Source organism: Dryobates pubescens, chromosome 17 (genome assembly GCF_014839835.1).
Source record: "Dryobates pubescens isolate bDryPub1 chromosome 17, bDryPub1.pri, whole genome shotgun sequence".
Lineage (NCBI taxonomy): Eukaryota > Metazoa > Chordata > Aves > Piciformes > Picidae > Dryobates > Dryobates pubescens.
The window spans coordinates 17,672,519-17,690,069 of NC_071628.1; the positions used below are offsets into that span (position 1 = coordinate 17,672,519).

A 17,551-nucleotide genomic window follows, 5' to 3' on the forward strand; every position below is an offset into this window, starting at 1 on the left:
TCCTCTGTACTGGGTCTGGCTGGGATGGAGTTAATTTTCTTCATTAGTTTTCTAGAATTGTGGCTAAACCAGCACAGTATTTTAGTCATTGCTAAACACTGTTTACACAGCTGCAAGGCTTTCTCTGTTTTCCAGTCTGCCCCCACAGCAAACAGGCTTGGGGGTGAGCAAGAGCCTGGGAGGGGATGCAGCCACTGTGTGATGCTATACCAGCTTAGAACTCCAGCTGATTGCCCAAGGGTTGGAAGCATAGCATTACCATTTCCAGGGTGAGATACAGAGTGAACAGGAAAAGGGTAAAGCCCCCAAACATTCACAGTACATTGACATCATGATCATATGGAGTAATGCAGTGGAAGAAGTGTTTGAGAAAGGGAAAAGAAAGGACCTGTACAAAAGATCCAGTCTGGGGCAATAAAATGGCAAGACAGACATCATAACCCAATGGATGTGATCAATAATGTAACAGCCATACTCCCACCAGATGATGAACAAGAAACACAAACTTTCCTAGGCATTGTAGCTTCCTGGAGACGGCACATTCCAGGTTACAGACAGATTGTGTATCAAGTGAGATGAAAGAGGATCTATTTTGACTGGGGTCCTGAGCACTGATAAGCTTCTGAAAAGATCAAACAGGAGATAGTATGTCCAGTTGCCCTTGGGCCAGCTGAGCCTTTGGCTTCAACAGGAACTTACAGTAGAAGCTACTCATAGGGACTCCAGGTTGATCTCTCCATAGTTTTGGAGTCAAGACTACACAGAGGACCCAGGGTATTAGGCCTTGTTTCTGGTTTCCTCTATTGTAGTATTTCTGTAGAGAAATGTTCAGTGGAGAAGCCAGCTCCACAAACTATACTAGAAACACTTGCAACAAATACAGAGTATAAGTATAAGCACCTGGATTGACTGAGGCCAGCTAGGAGAGGCATGAAGAAAAAAAGCTTAGCAGGACTTCACCCCTGGGATTTCTAAAGTAGTTATGCAAAAGTACTCTGACTGGTCATACACATATTGATGGGGTTTAGATACAGATGGAAAGAAAGTATCAGAAGTAAAAAAATTAGATTCTTCCTGAAAATGAGTTTGTACATCAATTTACACTGGTGAAAAACGTCACCTTAAATTCACAGAGTATTTTATAGCCCCTTTTCAAAGGTTATAGTGACTATATGTGAAAAAGAACAAACAGCCCCTTTGGAAACAAAGTCTTCTTTTGAAAAAAAGAATTAAAAAAACCCTTCCAAATGTTTCTGAACATGTTAATTATTTTTAATTAGTATACATTTGACAATTGTTTCATTGATCTTTGCTTGTTTCTTTAGACCTAAAGGTTTAAACGTTGGCAGTTTAACATCTGTATTTGTTCAGAAAACAATGGATGAAAACCTCTGTATGGCCCTTCATAGATTCACATGTCACTTAGCTCTTCATACATTTGAATACTTACAATTAAATTAATTTTACTGCTTGTAGAAATAATAGCTTATTTTCATATTTTGAATTTAAATGGCCCAGCAATTTGATGACTACATTTAACAGAGATTTGCTGTTATCTGGGATTTCAAAGGGGTTTTTGTGTCACACTGACACACTCAGTCAGAATCCAGTATTTAGAGTGCCACAAGCCATGTGTCTTTTGCAGATGAGTGTTTTACTCAACCACTATGCACCACCAGAGTGATTACACTAAATCAATAATGCTTATTTATTTATCACTTCTATGAAATATATCCCTTGGAGAAATTTACCATAGCAATAATGTTAGATTGAAACTGAAACATGCTGACTTTAAATTATGAAAGGGAAAATTTCTTCTTTTCCAAAGGAGAAGAATTAAAATAAACATTTTTGGAATGTGTATATTTTTGCATACAATTTTCATCTGGTTTCTTTTTCTCTGTTTGTGAGTTGGTTTTCAACAAGCACTAGCTGTTGAACTGTAGTACTTCATCCTGGAATTGTGATTTTTTTCTTTTTTTAAAATGAACTTAAAAATAACTTGGGAGGAAAAACTCCGTTTCAGAGAAATCCCAAAGCAGAAGCTATATGAAGTCTTTTAAAATTCCTGCCTGATTGATGGCAGCTCTGTTTGACATTGTGCAACTCAAAATTTGAAAGGAGAAATTTTCTGGCAAATTACTCAACAGCTCAAGATGTATTTGAGTGAGTTCTACTGCTACAGTGCAAATCACTCCATTAAGAGGCACCACTTAATTATATTATAGAAGGGACACATATTTGCAACTTATTTGCAATAATAATCACTCAGTTCCGCAAAAGTTGTTGGATGGATAAGACCTTGACAGCAGGTGTAGCTATGGTGACGAATTAAAAGGCATTAGCTGAAGCAGCCAAAATGATGGTAAGTACCTAACAAAAGGCAGCACACACTAGACCTGATAGCGAAGTGAGGTATTTATACATTATTTATAGAATGTGGACTCTTAAAACATGTAGGATAACAAGGCAACTTTTAGTAATTAGTACAAATATTTGCCATCTACCTTCTCAACTATAAAATGCAAGATTTACAGCAACAAAAAGGTGACGAACAAAAAAGTAAGACAAATAAAAGCTCCAATCAGGCATTATTATGAAGGTTTTGTCTACACAATGGAAGTCAGGAAAATTAACTGAATGTAATTTAAGTGGATTTGCCCATGTCCATTAAATTCATTTGCAAACACTTTTATCTAGGAATAAAGCGTGGGCTTAATTTGGTTTGGCTCATCTTGCCTTCAAAGTGAATTAAACTAAATTCATTGGAGGCCACTTCAATTATGGACAGGAGAGAGCACACAGGGTCTTGGTGGGATTTAAGCTGCCCTCTTTGAATTCATACACTTAGCTGACTTGCATCAATTTTCCTCAGTATCTTGTGTAGATAAACCCTGAACATTAGACACAAAGTGAAAAAACAGAGAATTAGGTAAGCTATGTTGAGGAATCCTCAGTCAGCACACCAAAGCCCCATGGGACCATCAAAGAAGAGCTATTATCCAAGAAAAGAGAATTGTTCAACTATTTTAAGTTCAGCTCAGAGACCAGCTAGGAAGTACTTTTTAAAACCACAACTATATCTAATTTTTCAGAAATGCTACTTACTTAAAACATCTACTACTTGCTTACTTATTTAAATTACTTGAAGCTGGTACTATTGATGAAGGACATCACTAAATCATAGAATCATAGATTCATAGAATGCACTGGGTGGAAAGGGACCTTTAAAGGTCATCTAGTCTAACCCCCCAGCAGCAAGCAGGGACATCCCCAAACAGATCAGGTTGCTCTGAGCCCCATCAAGCCTGACCTTGAATGTCTCCAGGAATGCGGCCTTCACTACCTCCCTGGGCAACCTGCTCCACTGTTCCACCACTCTCTTAGTGAAGAACTTGTTCCTAATGTCCAAATTAAATCTACCCTTCTCTAGTTTAAAAACATTGCCCCTAGTCCTGTTGCCACATGCCTTTGCAAATAGTCCTTCCCCAGCTTTCTTCAAAGCCCCCTTCAGGTACTGAAATGTTATTATAAGGTACTCCACCAGAGCCTTCTCTTCTCTGGCCTGCACAATTCCAACTCTCTCAGCCTATCCTCACAGGAGAGATGCACTGATCATCTTTGTGGCCCTCCTCTGGACCCTCTCCATCAGGCCCATGTCCTTCTTGTGTTGAGGTTGTCAGAGCTGGTCATAGTACTCCAGGTGAGGTCTCACTAGATCAGGGTGGCAGAATCACCTCTCTCCATCTGCTGGCCACAATTCTTTTGGTGCAGCCCAGGATGCCATTGCCCTTCTGGGCTGCAAGCATACATCTCTAGCTTTTCATCCACTAGTATCCTCAAGTCCTTTTCCACAGGGCTGCTCTCTATCCCAACATCTCCCAGCCTAAACTGATGACCAGGATTTTCCTGGCACAGGGGCAGGACCTTGCACGGGGCTTTGTTGAACCTCATGAGATTCACCCAGGTCCACTTCTCCAGCTTGTCTGGGTCCCTCTGGATGACAACCCATCCCTAAGGCATACCAACTGCACCACTCAGTTTGCTGTCATCTGCAAACTTCCTGAGGGTGCATTTGTTTCTCTGACTGATGATAATATTGAACAGCATCATCTTTTGAGGCAATTTATTTCAAAATTAGAAGTTATAACCTGTTATTGGAGTCTAAGATAAAGTAGAAAAGAAGAAGTGAGAAGATGCTGCTGCATTTAAAAGCTATGGTATGCTTCTACTGAAGAAACAGTATGGAAAGCTAGAGACACTCAATACCTTAAAATACTTGAATCCCTTAAAATGTTCTGAAACACCTACAGTCACTGCTAACACTGGTAACAACTGAGAGGTCTTTTACTTGTACTTCACCACTTATGGGGGCCTAGCAAAATGCGCAGCACTGGGTCCTATGTCAGATGCACATGCACAAGAATTAGTTTATCTGCTCAGATGTTCTACTGGGACATTTTTTACAGCTGTATTTTCACAGTGCTTCAGAAGGTTTTCATCATGCTATTGTTCTTACTCCAAAATGATTGCATTCTCAGAGGGAAAAACTGTCTAGACAAATGATAAGTCCACAGAAATACAGGTCTAGAACAAATAAACCAGCAAGCAAGAGACAGAGACTTTCTGGGTAAGGATCCTCTACATCCCTTCATCAGTATTTTTTCAAGATAAAAGAACACCGCTGCTACACTGGTTTTGCTTTCTTACAGGACAACAGATAATGAAGGTAAGGCAATTACTGTGCTTCCCTTATTTATTCACAGGTGCCCTCAGAGGGTGTTAATTGTATTCTGGCAGAACACAGCAGTGCAAAAGATACACATAATGCCACCAAGAAAACTGGAATTTCCCTGAAAGAAAGACCTTCATTTAAAATCAAATTCAGGCATTAATCATAAATGAGAAGTACTCAGTACTGTACTATACTGTACTGGAAATCCAACAATTAGGATTTCAAGGATAAGTGTGGTGTCCTGTACCTGGGGTAACACTATATACCAGTACAGGTTAGGGGTTGACCTGCTGGACAGCAGCTCCAGAGAGGACCTTGAGTGCTGGTTGATAGTAAGTTATTCATGGGACATCAATGTGTCCTGGTGGCCAAGAAGGCCAATAATATACTTGGGTGCACTAAGAAGAGTGTGTCCAGCAGGTCAAGGGAGGTTCTCCTCCCCCTCTACTCAGCCTTAGTAAGACCACATCTGGAATATTGTATAGAGTTCTGGGCTCCCAAGTTCAAGAGGGACAGGGAACTACTGGAGAGAGTTCAGCAGAGAGCTATAAGAATGACTAAAGAGCTGGAGCAACTCTTTTACAAGGAAAGACTGAGAGACCTAGGGCTGTTTAATCTGGAGAAGAGAAGGCTGAGACAGGATTTTATCAGTATCTACAAATATTTGAAGGGTGGATGTCTTGAGGGTGAAGCCAGTCTCCTTTCAGTGATAACCAGTGATAGGATGAGGGGCAATGGACATGAAATCAATCACAAGAAATTCCATCTCAACACATGAATTTATTTTTTTTTTACTGTGAGGGTGATGGAGCACTGGAACAGGCTGCCCAGAGAGGTTGTGGAGTCTCCTTCTCTAGAGATCTTCAAAACCTGCCTGGATGTGTTCCTGTGTAACCTGTCCTAATTGGTCCTGCTTTGCAGGGCAGTTGGACTCAATGATGTCTGGAGATCCCTTCCAAACCCTAACATTCTGTGATTCTATGATTAAAATGTTCATCTAAGGCCTCTTCTTCAATGCATAGTTCTGTTAAGCAACATACATCTCTTCCAATAGAATGCATCTCTAAGGAAGCAAGAAATATGAACACATTAGATTTTTTTCCTCATTCAGATTTTTTTTCCTTTTTCCCCTCATTTTCCTCATTTATAATTTCTTCCTGATGCTACAGAAAGATATTGTTTCCAAATATTGAACATATTCCTCCAAATGTCACCCTTCTTTCGAATAGAGAAGGAATGCTGGCCAAAACTCTTGTCTTACCATTTTTATCTCACAAAAACATGTCATACACTCTGCATAAAATTTACTTCAGTACAGAAAAAGCAAGATGTCTGAACAACCACTATAGGATATATAAAATGAGAAGTTTCATTAATTTTCTCAAGTCTGCACTTGGGCCTACAGGCACCAGAAAATACATGCAGCCCAGTGATCAACACAATGAAGACCAGCTTAACCACTTGCTGTTTCTTACATTTTTGAGTTATTTAGCCCCCTATTTCTACATTACAAATTCTGAAATTAATCACCATAGCAACAGGAGTCCAAGCCCTCATTTACAATGCAGATAATCTTTTCAATCATGTTATTCACGCACAACCTCACAGCTTCTGATCTGTATCACAGTCAACTTGAACAGGGGACGTGGGGAGAGGAACAGAACATAGAGCTATGACACCCTGGCATGCAGTGGTCAGGAAGCAGCTCAGCCTCAACCTCTGCTTTAAAGCAAGCAACTTCCTCCTTTACTTTCACTTAAGAACAAATAGCTGCTGCTGAAAAGCCAAATTGCTAAGATTAGTTCTCCTGTTAAGGAAGCTTATTCCTGAGCTGTAAATAGATACACACTGATTAAAGCTACCTTTAAGCAAGATTTTGATTTGAATTACTTACAACAGACTGGCATGTGTCAGATGAGCATTATGCTGCTGGTTTTTGGTGAGTAAAACAATCCATTTTTGCCACAGTAGAAGGTATGAATAAGCAAAATTTTGTCCCCTGAGAAATCTGGAAAAAAAAAAAAAAAAAGTAGTATATAAATCAGTGTGCTTATTCTATGCTGTCAGAATAGTAACAACTGCGGGGGAAAAAAAATCAACTTCACCTTTGACCTTAGGAGCCTAGAGGACACCACTCTCAATGAAGATAAATTACTATGTACAATAATTTGCATCAAGATTACTTGAGCACAATCCAGACAATTCAAATAAATATTTTATTTTTTTTTTTAAATCTGGATGTACAAAATTATCCTTTTGACTACCCTATCAGGAAATGGTAACTCACAGGTGAAAATTTGTTAAGATTCATCAAATACAACTTTGGAAGTTTTCCTTCTCATAAACTATCAAAATCTAAAGCAATGAACTAGCAAACAGCTAGTCAGGAGAAGACTCATTTAGGAAAGTCATTTTCCTTGATGGAAAGAAAGATCAAACACATAGAAAAAGAAGGAACACAACTTCATTTCACAGGATTTAAGAGAAACAGCATTTCCCTTTGCGTATAATCTAAGCATGTCTCTTAAGTGGAAGTCCTGATGCTTGCAAATACGAAATCCAATTACTATAGACTCCACTCTTCTAAAAGGCACTTAAAAATCACTTGTGCTGTTCCTGTTTGGTTTTTTTTAATCCATTCACAAAACTCATGTACTTTTAGCTGAGCCCAGCATTATCAAAATGAGGATTTACCGGTATTTTCTCAAACTCTTTCATCATGGATAACATCCCTTCCAATAAGGATTTTGAAACAGGTAGAAATGTAACAAGTTTCATAATTTTTATAAATTTGTGAGAATTATTATACAAACCCCCAATATTATATTTTTATCAGAATAAATACAGAAATACTTTTTAAAAGTCCCAGTTGTTTGTGTAGTAACTCCACTGTAACATGAAGTATTTGTGAGCTAATGTGCCATATTTCGGAAGATTCCTAACTTTTTTTTTTCCCCTGAGATACGTTTTTATGCAAGAATCACACGTCTGACCAAAGAGTTATTGCCAGTTCTCTGTTGAAGCTTATGAATGTACTATATCACAGATATCCTCATACAGAGGCAGACTATTTAAAGTTCATAATAACATAAAAATAGTAATTTCATTTCAAATTGCATTTGGCTGTGACTCTCACCTTTATCACCATCACAGAACTTAAACCCCCCCAACAACAACAAAAAAAACACAAGCCAAAAACAACTGTAAAACCCTCATTGACTTACAGAAGTAACTTTTAATAGCTCTAACACTTCAAAAGCTACTTTATCTGCAAGGGATAAAAATAACCATCAAGCGTCAATACGTCTCAACATTTCCACGTACACCATATTAACACACTGAAAAGTCTACACTATGAAACTCCTATTAACTATGGGGAAATAACTAAAATCTCTGTTACACAGCCTTCAAAAACAAATGATTGTGTTTCTGCTAAGGAGCCAGAACTTTTATCTCTGCCCTGGAAACAGCTAAACAGTCAGGGGAGGGTCCTGTTTTCAGTTACATCAACAAACGACGATTTGTTCAATGCATCAGCTGTGCAGGAGAGCAAACTCCTTCCACCCAGCACTTGACGTACTTCAGTTGAAAAAAGGATTTAATACATGTGCTTGCAGTACACAAACCACAATGTACTATTTGAACTATTCTAAAAATGATTCCATTTAGTTCAGTGTTGTAAGGAAGGGATCTAAGGGATTACTGTGGATAGTATGACTGTTAAGAGTATGAGGAAATGCTCAGCCCTTCTTGGCATTTCTCTCTCTCACACACACACTCTGCAGCTTCGAGACTTTATTTTTTTATGATTAGCTATCAAAAATTGCAGGATGTAATCTCAGTTGCAATTCCTTTATAATTCTGGGGACAGATACCGAACTCTTGTTTTACATTTGTATGGTCCTGGCAAGAACTTCTGTGTGAAGTTAGGAATGAAAATGAGGAAACACAGATAAAGATACACTTCAAAACAACGACCTTGATCTCAAACAGTGTAAGAAGGAGTCTTAGCCAAATCAACTGGGGCCAGATGGCAGACAAGTTCTTCATTAAAAATGAATATTCACAGTCACATTCCCAGTTTTCCCCTACTTTTATCTGTCATTTCAAAGTAATGACTGACAAGGAGCTGCAGAAGATCCCTCCACTCAGTTTTCAGAAGTACCTCAATTGGACTCTCATGCAATCCTTGTCCTAAATTCAAAAGGGATCCATTTCCCACTTCAACTTTTGACACAGGACTGAAATATTTCCTACAGTCTTCCCAGCAGAGTAGGGCCTGACACACAGTGCTGAAAATCTTCTCTGCTCATATTCTGATGAACCTGGATCAGTGTAACCCCATAAAGTCTCAAGTGTGTGTTCACAGCCATTATTCTTGTTCTGTGCATTCAACCTGCCATGTCCTGCATATGTCTGTGTTGAAAACTGTGGGGGAAGGGTACAAAATCTGACGCACAGCATCTGTCCATAGCTTATCTACAGAAGATCTATGACTGGCTAACGGTTTCGTGTTCCTGTAGACACCTGTGACAGTTACGCTGTTCTGCAGCGTAAAGCAGTACTTTAGTAATCTAGCTGTTAATGACTGGTTTTTGAACACAATCTGAAGTGCTAGCACAAATAGAATTTTTCTAGTACTGAACTTTCATCACTTAATCTATGTATCCACTGCATGAGAAACATCTATTGCTTTATCTATTTCATAAGTCTCTATAGTCTGTCACAAGTTATTGATGACTGACTAATGGTTCTTCCGTGTGAGAAACTGAGCATATTTCTCCTCTCTTTGGCTTATGCTGGTTTGACTCAGACAATGTGTACAGTGGATTGCGCTGACAGGGATATGAAGGCAGAAGCTTAAAGGCCATCAAAAGTATTAGCATCATGAGCTTTGTATAAATAGTCTTATTGATACAATTCTCCGAGCGTCCTTTATCTTCTTGTACACAGAGATTAGAGAAAGACTCAAATGCTTAATTGTATGTAAAGTGCATAGTCAACACATTAAGCACTGGAGTCTTTTAAAATGGAGTCTTCAGAATATTCATGCCTTGAGGTAGATAATTCAGCTGCTATTTTAAACACAAGGCTTGACTGTCTGTTACTCTTCACTTTGCATTATTCCTCACATCAAGGCAAAACACATAATGATGATTTTTCCACGTTCCCCTTAAAAATACTGATTCCCACCAATTGGTTCATCCCACAGATTCTGTGTCAGACTGACAGGGAAGTTCCCTCTCTTACAAGTTCCCTAAAAATAATGGCAGAATTGAACTTCTGAATTTCAGATTACATACAAAAAGCAAGTCCTTGTAAGTCCTTAGATGCATATAAAGTAGAAAGAACAGCAAGTTACTAGCTTGCCAAGCATTCACAGAATGTGCTGAAATTCAACAGAAAGCACAGCACAGCTCTGTATACAGCAGCTAAATAAACTGCAGCAGGAAAGAGCTCACACAGACACATTATGCAGCAAACCAGTACTGGTAATTTCCCCCAACCCTGTGACTCCCACCCTCATTTCTATGAAACATTAAGTTCCTCAGCTACTGCAGTGATTTGGGAAACTAAACCAAGGAAAATGGAAGGCTTAATTCTATTTCCTGCTAAAGACTCTGCTTTAACGTAATCTCCATGCTTTTAGAACAACTAGAGATACATGCAGAAAATAAAGAGGAGAGGCATGGAATCTGGAATGATTCATTTCACATTTCAAAGATGTATAATTTAAGTACAGCATCTGTGTTTTCTCTCACTGCAAATAAACTGTACCTACCTCTAAAGTAACAAAAATTTATAATCTCTATGCATTTATAATTTTTCTTGTAATTCAGGCAATATTTTTAAAAACCCAGTAATTATCAGGAAGTACTCAGGCTCAACAAGGAGAACTGTAAGCTAATGTATCAAGGAAATTGCTATAAAGAACCACACAGATGAACTGTACACACAACAAAAGCGCTGGCAACTATCAGACATTCAAAGTTTTATGTTAAAATAGCATAACCTGATTTTTAAGACCTTTTAAATAGTTTTTGACCAACGTCAACAGGATTAATGGATATTTTGCATCTCTAAGAAACAGGCCATTAGTTCTAATTGCCACTGTCATCATCATCTATTATTACATTCTATGAAAAGCAGAACACAGTTGGAGTTAAATATCAGTGCATGAAACAGGAAATTTAGAAAGCCAGGGGACAAAAATAATAAATAGCTACTGACTGCAAAATAAGCCTGGGCATGGCAGAATAAAAACCTTCACCAATACTGTAACCCTACCTCTTTTGTAGAGCTTACTGCAAGTTTTTGCACATAAATATCTTTCAGTTCAATCTACTGCAGAAGAAATTATTTATACATTCTATAAACATCACCAACACACACATTTCAGAAACATCTGTATTTTTTTCCTGCTTTTTGTCACAAAAAAAAAGCCCTGGAAATCAGACTGATTCGTACAGAAATTTCCTTGAATCTATCCAAAGAGACATCCTCTTGCACGTTTAATTTTTCTGTCATTGTTTTAAAGACACAATGATCAAACTCCTCTGCTTTGCTGATAATCTGAAGCTGAAAGCATAGCAAAGCTGATTGGGAGTCATCACTGATTATTTTTAGAAACAATGTATCATCACTTTGGACAAAACACACTGTCAATTCATCAGAAATTTTTCAAAGCAGCATGGCAGAAAATTGCTCTGCCTGACTAGCAGGTCGGCTTAGTAGCCAGAAAAACAAGGAAGAAGAGAAATAACCATGCTACTGTTGTTTCAAACAGGGGTGGAGCAGGAATGATTTCAGTTGGGTGCTATATGAAATACAAATGGCTAGGGGAGGGAAAGAGAGAAAACCTATTGATGCAGGGAGTTGATCCCTTAACAACAGGTCAGCAGTGCTTGGTATGACAGACGTTCAACAGACAGGCAAGACCATGGACCACAGAAAATGTAAAAACCACAAACTAACCAGAACACAAAGCTGAACACATAAAACAAAACCAAAAATTACAAACAATCCAACCCTACAAAAATATCCACATGATGAACACCTCCAAAATGAGAAAAGAAAAAAGAAAGGGAAAAAAAAAAAAAGTATTTTGCTTGAAAACATATTCCTTCATATGCAAAAATGCTACTACATGAGATGATCCAAATGATGGCTTAAGGAGTGACCAACCACAGCACAAGAAGCAGAGAAACAGGGTCACTCTTTTCTACAGAAATCTATTTGAAAAATTATGGGGTTAACTGCTTATGTCAGTCACTTTCAACTAACTCGGTCAATTTGTCAGGCAGTAAATACATGAAGTACTTTCTCTACTACATCAGCTTTTCTCTTAATTACAAATGTTTTGGGAAAAAAGTCTTGCTTTTCAGTTTGCAGAATCAGTCAATTAACCAACAGTGTTCTCAGTGAGCTAATTTCTTGCAGCCACAGTCAATAGACACTGAAAAGCAAACCACCTATGGGGAAGTTCATAATACTTTAAAATGTAAAAAGGTAAAAGCTGGCCTTTAGTTGGTAATAATTTGGTTTTTTCAAGCATTAGCTTCAAAGTAAAAGTGGTGGTGTCAGTAAAAGAAAGGGGTCACTACCATCCACTAGACAAATATTTGAACTTGGATCTGAATTAAGTTTATGTCACCAGTATTTGTGTTTTAATTAATACAGAACGGATCTGGTTACGTGCAACATAATATACAGAACTCGGAAACTACACAGCAGCTACTATTTCCTTACCTGTAACACCCCCTATTTTCTTACATATAACACCCATGTTTTCTGTGATCTGTAAAGACCAGAGACTTCAACCAAAAGGAAGAAAATCCACCAATTTCACAGATTTCATCCAAAAAAGCTTCATCTGCAAAGAACTTCTTGGGGCAATTTCAAACAGTCCTGATTCTGACCTGTGATTTTTTAACACAGCTCATGTGACTGCATATCTAGTCCCAATACAAAAATCCACATCTCCTAAAGTAAAGCCACAGCCCAAAGGCCCAAAATTATGTAAACAACCTCCAACAGGAGGCTGAAAATCTGGCTTTGTATTTTATCTATAATTCAAATGACAGAATTAAAACCTGAGCAGCATGGCCTCAAACCGAAGGACATTCAGAGAATTAGTATCACTACTTCCAAATAAGCAGTAACTTTCCCATAATACTTCACCTCTTGAAAGCCAGAGACTTTACAGAATGTCACCCCTGAAAGCTGACCTTGGAAGTATTCCTGTCCAGTAAGCCCTTCTCCAAACCACTTCAAGAATTTACTAAGCAACAGATTTCCTTGCATTGTTCTCTGTCCTTTCCATGAACAAATCCATCCATTAGACACTACTGAGGTGAAGACACACGTATCTGTGGAAGCAAAGACTTCCGTGAGGGCTTTTTTCCCCATATGGAAACAAAAAGTTAAGGAGTAGCATAGCTGAAGTGTATTAAGTTTCCTACTGGAGAAACTCGGCTGAGGACAGGACTTGAACTGCTAGTTGCCTTCCTAATGTGAAGAAGCAGTAATGAAGTAGCACTTGTAATGAAAGGATTGCAGACAAGTCAATAGACTCACCTTGCTTTGGCTGAATGCAGCAAAAATGCAGAGTGTGTATCACTCTAAAGAGTGCCAGTGAGGGTAAGGAAGAGCACAGAGGAACTGCAGTAATTTTCCTTCTTCCACACATGTATTTGAAACAGTCTGAAAAATGGAAAACTTTTCCAGCTACCTTGCTCACTCTATGCAGAGGTGTAAACATGTAGGGTTTAGTTTCTTCAGTGCTCCTGCACTCACTTGTAGCCTTGGCAACATTTTCCTGGACATGATTAAGCTGACTAAAATAGGAAACAGCACAACACAGACTATTTATTCTACAGAGAGAGAGTGAAGAGAAACACTTCCTTCCTATACTGCAAAAGATGTGATAAAATAGATGAAGTAACTGGATAGTCATCAACTTTGTTATTTTTAATGCTCTCTCAAGTGGTTCCAACCTCAGCAACTTACAGAGTATCTATTTCACATGACGTATTGTTGATGTCAGACTGCACTAAGGAACACACAAGCATCTCTAGTATTTTTAAGGTCCTGTCATTTCCTACTACAAAAGCTGTTCTTGATAACTAGGGGTAGGGACTAGTACAGTGTGCGTGGCATCTCCCTTTTGTGACAGTTTAATCATCACAAGAATCAGAACTGTATTTAACAAATTGCCTCATTCAATCATAGGGTTCAGCAAATGCTTTCAGAATAAACAAAAAACTTTTGTTGCAATTATTTCTTTGTAATCACCGAGAAGAGTGCAAATCTTTCTTAATCTTACATAAACAGAATGATTATTCCCTTACAAAATAAAATACTTCACATCAAGCTTAACAAATTACTTATGCAATTTTTCAACTAAGATATTTTAACAGACATCCTTTTAATCCCTGCCGGTTTAATAAGACAAGGTATTTGTTATTTTACAACACTACCAGTGCACAATTTGTTTTTATGATACAGCAAAAATAAATAACTTAAGAGCACAACTGAAATGGCCAAATCTCAAGAGCCCCCAGTGAAACAATATATGGAACATAATTACATGAAATACATATTTTGCAAAGGAAGTTGACTCAGTTCCAAATTTAGAAAAATCTGACCAGGAAGTAAGTGTCTGGAACTCAACCACAGTGTGTGTTTGACCCTTTTCAGTCCTGAAACCTATTATTTGTGAAGCATATTTCAGCTTCTAAAGCATTAAAGATCTGCTAGTCCCCTGTAAATAAGTAACTGCTCCAGATCTTACTGGTTGAACTTACTCAAAATTATTTTATTGTCTTTGGATAAGGTTTCCAAGGATTTTTAATATCCACTCGAAAACTACATTGTCAGCTATTCATGCTTGAAATACATGCAGATAGTTCAAAAAGAAATGTGAGAAGAGATGATTTACTTGGAAAGAGGTAATTTGAAACTACACTAATTTACTTCTAAAAATGTGAATCCAAATGAATTTAGGTTGGGTTATAGCTTGATTCTGAAACGTTAAACATTTATTACCAAGCCCATGTAGCATCTATAAGAGATGACATTTACTTTGAATTGTCCTAATTTTAAAAGCTTAATACATTACAAACTTGGAGTTTCTAATCAACTTACCTAAAATGTACCATACTTTGAGAGCCAAAGATCATAGTTTCATTATGTAACCACTCTTTACTAGCTTAGTCTGTAGACACTATGCTAATACAGGCATTATTCTATTAACAGTAAAAACAACAGAACAGAAATTCTCATGGACTTCATGCTCAATAACTATAAAAGGAGTGTTAAAGTACTTAGTCTTTACAAACTGTTTCAACAGTTGTCTATTCCTCTGTATTGGTTTTTGTTGTCTTATAATATATTAAGGTCTTCCTAGATTAAGGTGGATCTCTTTAGAATGACAGACACTTGCTCTAAACTGAACCAGTCAGTATTTTTTCTTCAAAATATATCCTGATGATTGGACCGTCTAATGGGAACACAGTATTGTTTTAAGTATACATTTAATTGTCTTCATCCAGGTCTAGAATAATCTACCTTGCAAAAACTTCACTGCAAAAAAGGAATCTTCAAACAAGAATTTCCTGGAATTCCATGAGAACCCATCTTAGACAGAATTTACTAAGAGATGAACTTTTGTTTGGATGCACTGGCTTGAAGACCTGTGAGATGTTACTGCCTTAGAGACATGGCTTCTTGTAGTGATGGAATACATTACTTATTCAGTTTGTACAAAAGAGGATGAATTTAATTTCTCACTATGGAATAGGGCTTAGAATTATTTTACTCTGCTTCTGGTAATTAGCTGTAACAGGTTAATGCACAGAGAACAGGTTGAACTGCCTGCTTCCCCAAACATAGAAGTGAGGGGAAAGTAATAAAAAAAAAATTCCCTTCTGGATTGAGATAAAGAGTTGAGATAAATAAGAGTTTACTAAGTTAATCAGATAATAACAATAATACAATGCACAGTTACTGTAGCCTATTTGCAGAAATAAAGCACATCAGAAAGCAGCAGCAAGCAGAAGCAAGACCTAAACCACTACATCCCTCCCACTCTGGCTGCCATCCCAGACGACGAGAGACAGCACCCCAAAACCCAAAAGCAGCAACCAGAACAGGAAGCCTCCCATGTTACAATCTGAGCTTCAAGCCCCACAATACTTTGCTCCAGTCAGCACTTCCACTTTGAAGCTGGCATGAGCCAGGATGGCATGAATAGCAGCAGATTTAAGTTAATCCATGACATTGGCAAAAGTATTTTTATTTCATGAGGACTAAGTAAATTAATCTGGTTCACACTAATAAATAAGTAATGACACCTGTAAGGTTTACCAGAGGTAAAGAGCATGAACTAGAATGATTGTTTCCTACATCTGCAAAAGAAAAGCTACACGTTTGCACTCACCAACAGTATGTACTTCGCACAGTTACAATATTGCTGTTATTATGTAACAAAATTGCCTCAGACAGTTGTTAAAATAACCATGCAACTAGCAATTAAATCTCAAAGTGATGGAGCCTTGCCTGTAATTAAAACATACTTCTACTTCCACCCACATTAGACAGAGGAGCCTGACTATCCCAATACAGCAGTTAGTCTTTATTAATTGTATCTTAATGAGGATTCCTAAGACAAATACAACATTGAAATTCAAATAAACTACCATCAAATGGTACATAATCTTAAATTAAACTAAAATTAATGGTAACTGCCAAATAATGAGTTCAAGAGTAAGCTGTCTGTATGGCAGGTAATGTGTTTCAGTTATTTGCAAATCCAAATGCCAGTGCTCTATAACAAGCCAACTCCTGTAAAAATACTACCACAGCAATAGCCAAGAAGACACTTAAATAAAATGGAACATCTCTGCCTGAAAACTCTGACTACAAATTATAGTAAGTGCATCAGAAAATCAAATGCGATTTGTTTTCTATCAATAACCACCTCCACACTACCAAAAGTACTGGAACATTGCTTACATCCTTTCCTGAAAACCTGTAAACAGTAGTTTGATATCAGCAGCAGCCCAGGGAGAGACAGCAGACACCTGATGTAGGTGTGTCCAACAAACTAGAAGTTATCAGATATCTCTGCAGAGAATGAACCCTCATCTTATTTCTTTGCAGAGGATGCGGGGGTGTGGGGGATGTGAGAAAGAAACACTTGAGCTTACTTACAACCCAGAAACGCCCCTTGTCAAAGCAGACATTGACCTTGGTAGGAACACAAGCTACAGTTTCAAGAAAGCAACACAACAGCATCTGTGGTTTCAAGCTTTATCCATACAAGACAATGTTTACTTTTCCAAGTCCTGCATCAGGGAATGCATAGAGAAATAAATTCTGTACAGTCAGTAAAAGCAATATCCAAGATGGATCTATTTTTGCAACAAATGACTAAGTGCTTAGAAGTGCATTTTGCCATCAAAAGATTTTTAGATTGGCAATGCAAAGTGCATAGAGTGGTTTAAATTGGAAGGGACCTTAAAGGTCATCTAGCAGTGTGCCCAGGTGGCCAAGAAGGCCAATGGCATCCCGGCTTGCATCAGAAATAGTGTGGCCAGCAGAAGCAGGGAAGTCATTGTGCCCCTGTACTCAGCACTGGTTAGGCCACACCTTGAGTACTGTGTCCAGTTCTGGGCCCCTCAATTTAAGAAGGACATTGAGACACTTGAATGTGTCCAGAGAAGAGCAACAAGGCTGGTGAGAGGCCTCGAGCGCAAGCCCTACAAGGAAAGGCTGAAGGAGCTGGGATTGTTTAGCCTGGAGAAGAGGAGGCTC

At 38.1% G+C, this 17,551-nt stretch overlaps 1 protein-coding gene across 4 annotated transcripts in view; it reads right to left on the bottom strand.

The window, feature by feature from the left end:
- Positions 1–17,551, bottom strand: part of OTUD7A (OTU deubiquitinase 7A) — a 104,610-nt gene that overhangs the window by 41,322 nt on the left and 45,737 nt on the right. For all 4 annotated transcript variants that reach the window (XM_054169028.1, XM_054169027.1, XM_054169029.1 and 1 more), the window contains one exon: positions 6,630–6,743. The gene's annotated coding sequence lies outside the window, so the exon portion shown is untranslated. The remainder of the gene's footprint in view (positions 1–6,629; positions 6,744–17,551) is intronic.